We start from the raw sequence: 9,030 nt of genomic DNA, 5'->3' as shown, positions 1-9,030 counted from the left end.
AACCCCTGACGTCAGGACTTCTTCGAAGCCTTCCTCGCGATAATGACAGTCCGCAGATCTGTCTTACTCTTGGAAGGCTTCGCTTGCGTTACCCTCCCCGGTCCCCAAGATCTTTGCGGGGGAGCACGGGTGGCAACACTTTGTTTCTGTTGCGCTCTATGCGCAGTCGAGGAGCTTGTAGACGGCCGAGGCTGCTCCCGCTCAGCAGCCTCGGCAGAGCAGCGAGGGAGGAACTTTTGGAAGGCCGCCGACTGTCTTTTTGCCTCCTGGAACCTCTCGACGACAGATGTAACCGAGTCGCCGAAGAGGCCCAGGGGAGACACAGGTGCATCTAGAAGCACAGACTTATCTTGCTCTTTTATATCTGATAAGTTGAGCCATAAATGTCTCTCCGTGGCCACCAGGGCTGCCATAGAGCGGCCTATTGATTTTGCCGTCTCCTTGGTGGCCCGGAGAGATAAGTCGGTAGCCTTCCTGAGCTCTTGAATAGCGTCAAAAGTCGCCTCGCCACTCTCGTCTATCTCCCCCAGCAGGTCGGCTTGATATGCCTGGAGGATGGCCATAATGTGGAGACATGTGGCCGCCTGACCTGCTGAGGCATAAGCCCTGCCCACCAGCGCTGATGTTGTACGCAGGGGTCTGATGGGCAAAGTCGGGGATTTTAGGGACGATGCTGTCTCAGGCGAGAGATAGCTCATCTCCTCGGAGCTGGATAAGTGAAGCGCCGGTGCAGGTGCCTCTACCCCTGGGGGAAGAAACCGCAGCGCGTGCTTCCGCAGCCAGGGGAGAGACACTGGGTCTGGCGGGTGAAGGCTGAGATAGGGCAGGACCCGTCTCTAGCCCCTCCGCCAGATCCATCTGTGAACCCCAGGACTGAAGCCGCCGCTGTGCCTCGGCAGCAGCGGGACCCGAACCCTGGGGAACACTCGCCGCGGCGCCCTCTTTATTCTTGTCAAAGAACGCGCAGCGTGAGCGGAGTGTACGGAGCGTCAGTTTTTCACAATGTACACAGACAGCTCCCTCGAGAGCTGCCTGTGCATGCTCCACTCCCAAACAAGCAACGCACATCTCGTGTGTATCCCTGCCCGTGATGAAGCGAGGGCAGGGATGAACGCACTTAACAAACTGTTGCTTGCTTGAACTCGCCATTTGTGTCTCACAATATATATATATGTATATATTATATGTGCTTTGGTGAACTAAAATACTCTTGTCCTCGGACAAAGAGATATTTTGTTTGCTGTGTAGATATAAAGAGACAGACAACACCAAATAAGACACACGATAACACAGAGCGCTGCTGAAGACTTCAGAAGCTGGCGTTCTTTGTTCTCAAGGGTGCTTTATAGTTTCCTGGTCCGTGACGTCACCCGCTCTGACGTCCCGTCACACGTTCGATTTCACGAGTGCTTCAAGACGTAACACGCAGAGGCGTTCCCAAAGCGCTTACGCAGCGTCGATGTTCCCATGAAAGGGAACCAGCCAACACATAACAAATCACAGAAGGAAACCAAACTTCCTGAATAATCAGATTTGTCAGAATGGTAAACAGCACTGTGAGAGTAAGTGGCACATATGTGATAACCATGCTCACAGTAGTTATTAGAATGAGATAAAATGCTCTTCTCTTCATGTTGTTTTCCTCCTCTCTCTCTCCTTCTCTCTCCTGGTCCTGACTGCTTCAGAGCTCTGAGAACAGCCACAAGACAAAACAACTGGATGGAGAGAAAGAGTAAAAACTGCAGCGAGAGAAACCACAGATATACAATGTAATGTGAAACTATAAACATGCAGCACAAACAGGATCCAAGAATAATTATCCAGGCCACAGTGCAGCAGATCACTCTATATCTGAGAGGTTTGAACTTCAGAAAGGTTACAGGATGAACCACTGCCAGGTAACGCTCAACATAGATCAGACACTGAAACAGGACGGCCAGTGATAGTTAGTCCTGTTAAACAATTTTTTTAATGTTGAGAGGCCTGAATACCAAAATAACTGTAGATTGATCAAACTATTCAGACAGTTACCAATCTCAGAAACAGAGAGATTGAGGAAGAAGAACTCTAATGCAAATCCACTTGCTGTTCTTGTCATGATGAACCATGTAACAAATGTGTGTGTAGAAAGACCAAACACAAAACTGATGCTGTGCAGACACATTTCCAAAATCTGCAGTGGCCCAAAGGACTGAGATGTGGAGTTTGTAGATGTTTCAGGTGTGGTGAAGTTCACTGTAGAGTTATTCATCTCATCTCTGTTTTTCTTCTCCACAGCACACAAAATATAGTCATTTAACACGTATCTATAGAAAGAGAGAAATATATATGCATTTACATTGCATTCAGTATAACTGATTTCAGCAAGCGAATCTTCCTTAGGTAATTCCATTTCAAAATGGCAGTGGTTCACCGCTGATAAAGTGAGCCCATAAACCAGTGTCAATGACAAATGTGTGTATAATGAAGATGGAGATTAATCGTCTCCAATTAGCAAACACAAAACAAGCACTACAAAGTAATAAATGAATGCTGGCTTTAAAATCCATACGCTTTATATTTAGTGGCATTTTACTAATGCATTACACTTTATGAAAACATTTGCAATTGGTTGTAATGTTTGGGTTGTGTTCAATGTCTTTTATCATTTTATATGTGTTTGTGCTACACATAAAAAATTGCACTTTGGAATTATTATGTTGGCTTTTTCACAACAATATCTCATAGGATTAAACAATCTGAATTACTTCTGTTCAGTTAAACAAAAAGAGCTCAGTCTCATTTTACTCAAGCATTAAACTTTCGTCAGATCTCTCTGTTGATGTTTTCAGATAAACATTGTTACATTTTGCTTATTATTAAGGATAAAAACAAGAAATTTTCTTAGTCACCTGTAGATTGAATGTCCCCTCTCGGATGTATATAAATATCTGTGCTGTGTTTTTAGACTGACTTCATAGCTGTTACAAGGATATCAATGCATGACTGTTACATGCATTATAAAATAAATATTTAAAGTAAAAAAAAAAAAAAAAACTGATAGTCTGAGTAAACTTATTAACAGAAATTCACTTTTATATTGAAAATGTTAATCTGAAAGCTTGTGATTGAGCAGTCAGAATGAAGTATCCAAGTGTGCCGCATAATAATGTTATATGTTGCTTCTATACAAGAAAGGAGCAAATAGCATCACCCGAATATTATTTTAGCAGACTGAATATTCAATCTTTGTATGTCTAATCTGAACAGCACAGGTGCAACTCATTAATCTCTTGATGTGCAATTTTCTTTAGACTGAGTATTTCAGAGAGCAATAAATAATGGGGGGAATGCAAAACCTGACCCTGGGTGACAGATTAAATGTTTTATTGGATAAACAAACACACTGATATCAAACTTAGCCATATTTAATTAACACAAGGCAATTAAAGATTTTTATACACATGAACTGACAAACAAACTAAGAAATGATTTGAAATATAACTTAATGTAAAGACTAGAGCAAACACCAAGATGAAAGAGACACTTCAGCTGACTGTACAACAAATGCCTCATCCACTATTAAATATGATTAAAAAACTAAATGTGTAGTCATTTCTTGTCAGTTTATGAGAAAGAGTGGCAGGCGAGTTTTCCAGTGCGGTGCAGATAAAGAACAGGCTGAACAAAACTAGCTAGAGTAAAACAAACCAAACCAGGAGCCCAAAATGTTAATTCATACTTGTTTTTCAGAATTATAGATACTCCTGAGATAATGATTGGCACATATGCGATAACCATGCTCACAGTAGTTATTAGAATGACATAAAATGCTCTTTTCTTCATGTGGTTTTCCTCCTCTCTCCCTCTCCCTCTCTCTCCTGGTCCTGACTGCTTCAGAGCTCTGAGAACAGCCACAAGACAAAACAACTGGACGAAGAAGAAGAGGAGGAACTGCAGCAAGAACAAGCATGTATGTGTATTAATATTATATGTCATTAATGTGATCACGCAGCCCAAACAGGAGCCAAGAATCATTATCCAGGTCGCAGTGCAGCAGATCACTCTATATCTGAGAGGTTTGAACTTCAGAAAGGTTACAGGATGAGCCACTGCCAGGTAACGCTCAACACACATCAGACACTGAAACAGAGGACGACCAGCGATGGAGAGTCCTTGCAAAAGCAGTGCTAATGGCGCAAAAACTGGAATCCAATGAAACAGTATAAAAAACAAATTATCCAGACAGATACCAATCTCACAAACAGACAGATTGAGGATGAAGAACTCTGATGCAACTCCACTTCCTGTTCCTGTGATGATGAGCCATATAATATAGGAGTGTGTAGGAAGACCAAACAGCAAATTGATGCTGAACACACAGATTTCCAGATTCCCCATTTGCAATGTGGAAGGGGTTGTGGAGTTGGTGGAAGCTCCTGATGTGGTGGAGTTCATTTCTTCCTCGTTTGTCTGAGCACAGCTCACAAAACATGAATAGTATTGCTATAGGAAGAGAACATTATTAAAGTATGTGGTCACTCAGACTGCAGTTCAACATAAGCAAAATAAATAAATAAATAAAATTGACAGAAGGCACATTTGCAGTCCACCCCAGCAATTCAACAAGTAAAACAGTTTACAGGTAAAAGAATCATTTTTTGCTTTCGAAGAACATTTTTTTAAAATCTAAAGAATATTTTTCCAATATAAAGAACATTTTGTGCAAATAAGGTTCTATATGAAACCGCAGACGCCAATAAAGAACCTTTATTTTTAAGATTTAGCCTAATGATGTTAGGTAAATTACTTATTCACTTTGATGAAACGAATAGAGATCAGTTCTGTTTTGCTCAAGTTATGCATCTAATATGCCCATAAGCCGCTTTAATATGACTGATGACCACATCAACATTGTCATATATCATTCAGCAGTAAAAAGAAAAATAATTAAATTTAAAATAGGAGTTTATCACCTGAAGAGTGAATGTCCAGTCTCTCTGGTTGTGTATAAATCTCTGCTGTGTTTTACAGACTGACTTGCACTGCTGTCATAAGATATAGGTGTGCATGACTTCATGTGCTACACGTCACATAAAACATCAGATATGCAAATATTAATGAATGAATGAATGAATGAATGAGACATTTATATAGCGCTTTCATATGTACTACTGTACACCCAAAGCGCTTTACAATCATATCAGGGGTCTCTCCTTATGCACCACCAAAAGGAAAAAGAAGGTTTAAAGAAGATCAAAAAGATATATACTCTTATCTGATACTTTAATTTTATCCCAAAAAAAGTTAATTTTGATAAACATCTTGTTCATTGAACTGTTGCATTAAAGCAATATCACACAGCAAAATCAGCAAAGCTGTGTGTGTGTGTGTGTGTGTGTGTGTGTGTGTGTGTGTGTGTGTGTGTGTGTGTGTGTGTGTGTGTGTGTGTGTGTGTGTGTGTGTGTGTGTGTGTGTGAGAGAGAGAGAGAGAGAGAGAGAGTATATACTGTGTGTATATATATCAGGCATAACATTATGACCGCCTTCCTAATATCAGGAAGGCGTTGGTCTCCCTTTTGCTGCTAAAACAGCTCTGACCCATCGAGACATGTACTCCACTAGACCCCTGAAGGTGTGCTGTGGTATCTGCACCAAGATGTTAGCAGCAGATCCTTTAAGTCCTGTAAGTTGCAAGGTGGGGCCTCCATAGATCAGACTTGTTTGTTCAGCACTTCCCACAGGTGCTTGATTGGATTGAGATCTCGGGAATTTGGAGGCCAAGTGAACAGTGGACAGGGGTCAGCATGGGCACCCTGACTGGTCTGCTGCTATGTATGTCATGGCAGATTTCGATGTCTCTTTGTTTCTTCAGTTCTGGTCTCAAAGACAAACTCACAGAGTCAAAGTTCCAGGTCTCAGAAGTATTTAAAGCTGCTGTCCGCAACTTTTTTTGTGTTAAAAATGTACAAAAATTATATAATGAGAATATACAACATGAATCCATTTTCCAAACCGTGTTTTTGTCTTATCCTGAATCATTATGGTACACTTATAATAAGTGTTTATATTCGGACTATTTCAGACCAGACTGGTAGGACTCGCCACAGAGTATCACAGTAACTGCGTGACTCGCCATAGACATACATGGAGAAAAGAAGCTCCGGCTAGAATCTTCCTCCACAAGGCACATGCAGTTCTGTTTATTAACCGCTAGAGGGCCAAAAATCACGGACAGCAGCTTTAATTTTATTATCAAACAACAAAGTGATATGCCAGCTCCGCATCTGAGGCTCTCTTAGCCGGGGCACAGTTTTTATATATATCTCTTAAAAACACACCAAAATAATATCATTGGCTGGTAATATTCACATTGTCCCATATTCTCGCTTACAGGGGCTCTCCTCCAACACCTCCTTCCCATGTACTCCCCGACCTTTTCACCATAGACATAAAATTTCAGGTGTTGCTTATGTAAGGGACAATTTTCTTAGTAAGGGTGGCCGACTGCCAACTACTGTACATCTTTTACCTTAATCTCTCATGGCCTTCTGCCAATTGATGGTCAACACTTTTCCCATTGGCCAAATGAAACATTATATCAAAACAGTCAATACTCCCCGGAGGCAAGAAGCCTTCACGTGACACCCTTTAATGATGGTCTTGTTCATTTCACAGCCACCTGTTGTCTGGTGGAAAATTACCAACAAAATATGCTCAGTGGCCAAGTAAACTTGTTTGACCCTTACAGTTACATAGGCCAAGAGGCCTCACAAGCACTTCTAGCTTTTATAGTAAGCAAACAAATTCTACAAGTTGTTTTCTATAGAGTGGATAAAATACTCCATCACTATGTAGCCCCATAAGCAACAAACTGCGATCCACTGTGTATTCTGACACCTTTTATCAGAACCAGCATTAACTGCTTGAGCAGTTTGAGCTACAGTAACTTGTCTGTTGGATCAGACCACACAGGCCAGCCTTCGCTCCCCACATGCATCAATGAGCCTTGGCCACCCATGACTATGACACAAAAAGCCAAGAGTCGAACCGCCCAACTAAAGGAAACACTGACCACCAAAATGGTGACCAAATATTTTCAATAAAACCAACATCTAAACCTCTGTTAATTCTCAAAAAGAACTTCTGCTGAGATCTTGAGAGATGTATTGTCTTCTTTTATTTTCAGTTGATTTCAGGCTGTGTGTCTTTAAGTCAGTTGTAGTTGTGTTTCATTTTCTGAGAGTGCAACCAACCATTGAACCAACAACACATTGTAACACTGATTCGCTGCCATTACCATTGATTTTTTTGTTGAAATTTCAACATTTTTTCAACATTGATTGCTGGTGCAAAAGTGATATTGATTCAATGAGGTTAACGTTGACACATTAACATTGATTTAACATTATTTCGATCATTGCTTGCTATCTGGGGTTGTACTTGGTGAAATCACCTGTAACATATTTACCCAATAGCAATAAGTAGATTTAGTAACTGGACTGGAGTAAGTAAAATATTAAAATTGCAGATTTTAAGATGAACAGAGGCAGGAGAGTTTTCCAGTTCTGTGCAGATAAAGAATAGGCTGAACACAACCAGCCAGAATAAAACAAGTCAAACTAGTGAACCAAACTGTTGGAGAATTGTCTGCTGTCAGAATGACAGAGATTCCTGTGATTGCAAGTGGTGAAATATAGGATAATCATGCTCACAGTAGTTACTAGAATGAGATGAAACGCTCTTCTCTTAATGTGGTTTTCCTCCTCTCTCTCTTTCCTTCTCTCTCCTGGTCCTGACTGCTTCAGAGCTCTGAGAACAGCCACAAGACAAAACAACTGGATGGAGATGACCAGTGTAAACTGCATGGTCAAGAACCATCCATGTGCACAAATTTTGTCTGAGGCTAAATTATACATGCAGACCAAAAATGAGCCAAGACTAATAAACCAAATAGCAGTGCAGCAGATCACTCTATATCTGAGAGGTTTGAACTTCAGAAAGGTTACAGGATGAACCACTACCAGGTAACACTCAACACACATCAGACACTGAAACAGAGGACGTCCAGTGAATGTAAGTCCTATTACAAAAAAATCTACTATCGCAAGATTTGAAATCCACCTTGATAGTATAAAGACCAAACTATCCAGACAAATACCAAGCTCACAAACAGAGAGATTGAGAATGAAGAACTCTGATGCAACTCCACTTAGTGTTCCTGTGATGATGAGCCATATGATGTAGGAGTGTGTAGGAAGACCAAACAGAAAAGTGATGCTGTACCCACATATATCCAGATTGTCCAGTAGCCCAATGGACTGATTTGTGGAATTTGTAGATGCTTCAGGTGTGGTGAAGTTCACTGTAGAGTTATTCATGTCTTGTGTGTTTGTCTTCTCAAATTAACAGCTTACAAAACATATATAATGTAGCTGTGATTTATGGGAGGAGACAAGAGTAAATTAAGTTTGAATCCAGTCTGTAATTCTACAAAATTAACAATTTAATCCCAAACAACCAATGCACATCATTATTGTCATGATCACCAGTTGGAGTGCCCTATTTAGCCACCTGAGGGCACTCCAACACGGACTACTTCTCACCACACTTTTGAACTACAATTCCCATAACCCACTTCCCGGACTCAAAAAAGGAGCATAAAAGGAGGAGCGACGACAGTGAAGGCTGAGAGAGGACCAGGCCTGGATATTATTTTATGTTTTATTATTTTTAAGCATTTGGCAGAATTTTTTTAAGCAAAGAGACTATAGGACATTCAAGGCATACATTTTGCTAGTATAAGTGTAAAAGAAAAAAAATATCACTGGAACATTTTTTTGTTCAGTCCCAAATAATTTTCATTTATGTAACACTAGACAGCACAGGTGCCTCTTATTCAACACCTAAAATGCAAATTCTTAGACTGAGCATTTAAAAATCAGAGAGGGAATAAATCATTTAGACATTTGTGTTGACAGGGAGTCAAGTTTATTCATCTCTGTGGTAACCATCAATCAGTAAATCAATTTGTGAATAAACAGTGAGTGA

The 9,030-nt window shown here is 40.7% G+C and overlaps 1 pseudogene; it reads right to left on the bottom strand.

The window, feature by feature from the left end:
- Nucleotides 1–7,513: 7,513 nt before the first annotated feature.
- LOC125261932 lies at nucleotides 7,514–8,613 on the bottom strand (annotated as a pseudogene).
- Between the last annotated feature and the right edge of the window lie 417 nt (nucleotides 8,614–9,030).

This window comes from Megalobrama amblycephala, unplaced genomic scaffold (assembly GCF_018812025.1).
Source record: "Megalobrama amblycephala isolate DHTTF-2021 unplaced genomic scaffold, ASM1881202v1 scaffold530, whole genome shotgun sequence".
In the NCBI taxonomy this organism is placed as follows: domain Eukaryota; kingdom Metazoa; phylum Chordata; class Actinopteri; order Cypriniformes; family Xenocyprididae; genus Megalobrama; species Megalobrama amblycephala.
This window is presented reverse-complemented; position numbering and strand designations above follow the sequence as displayed.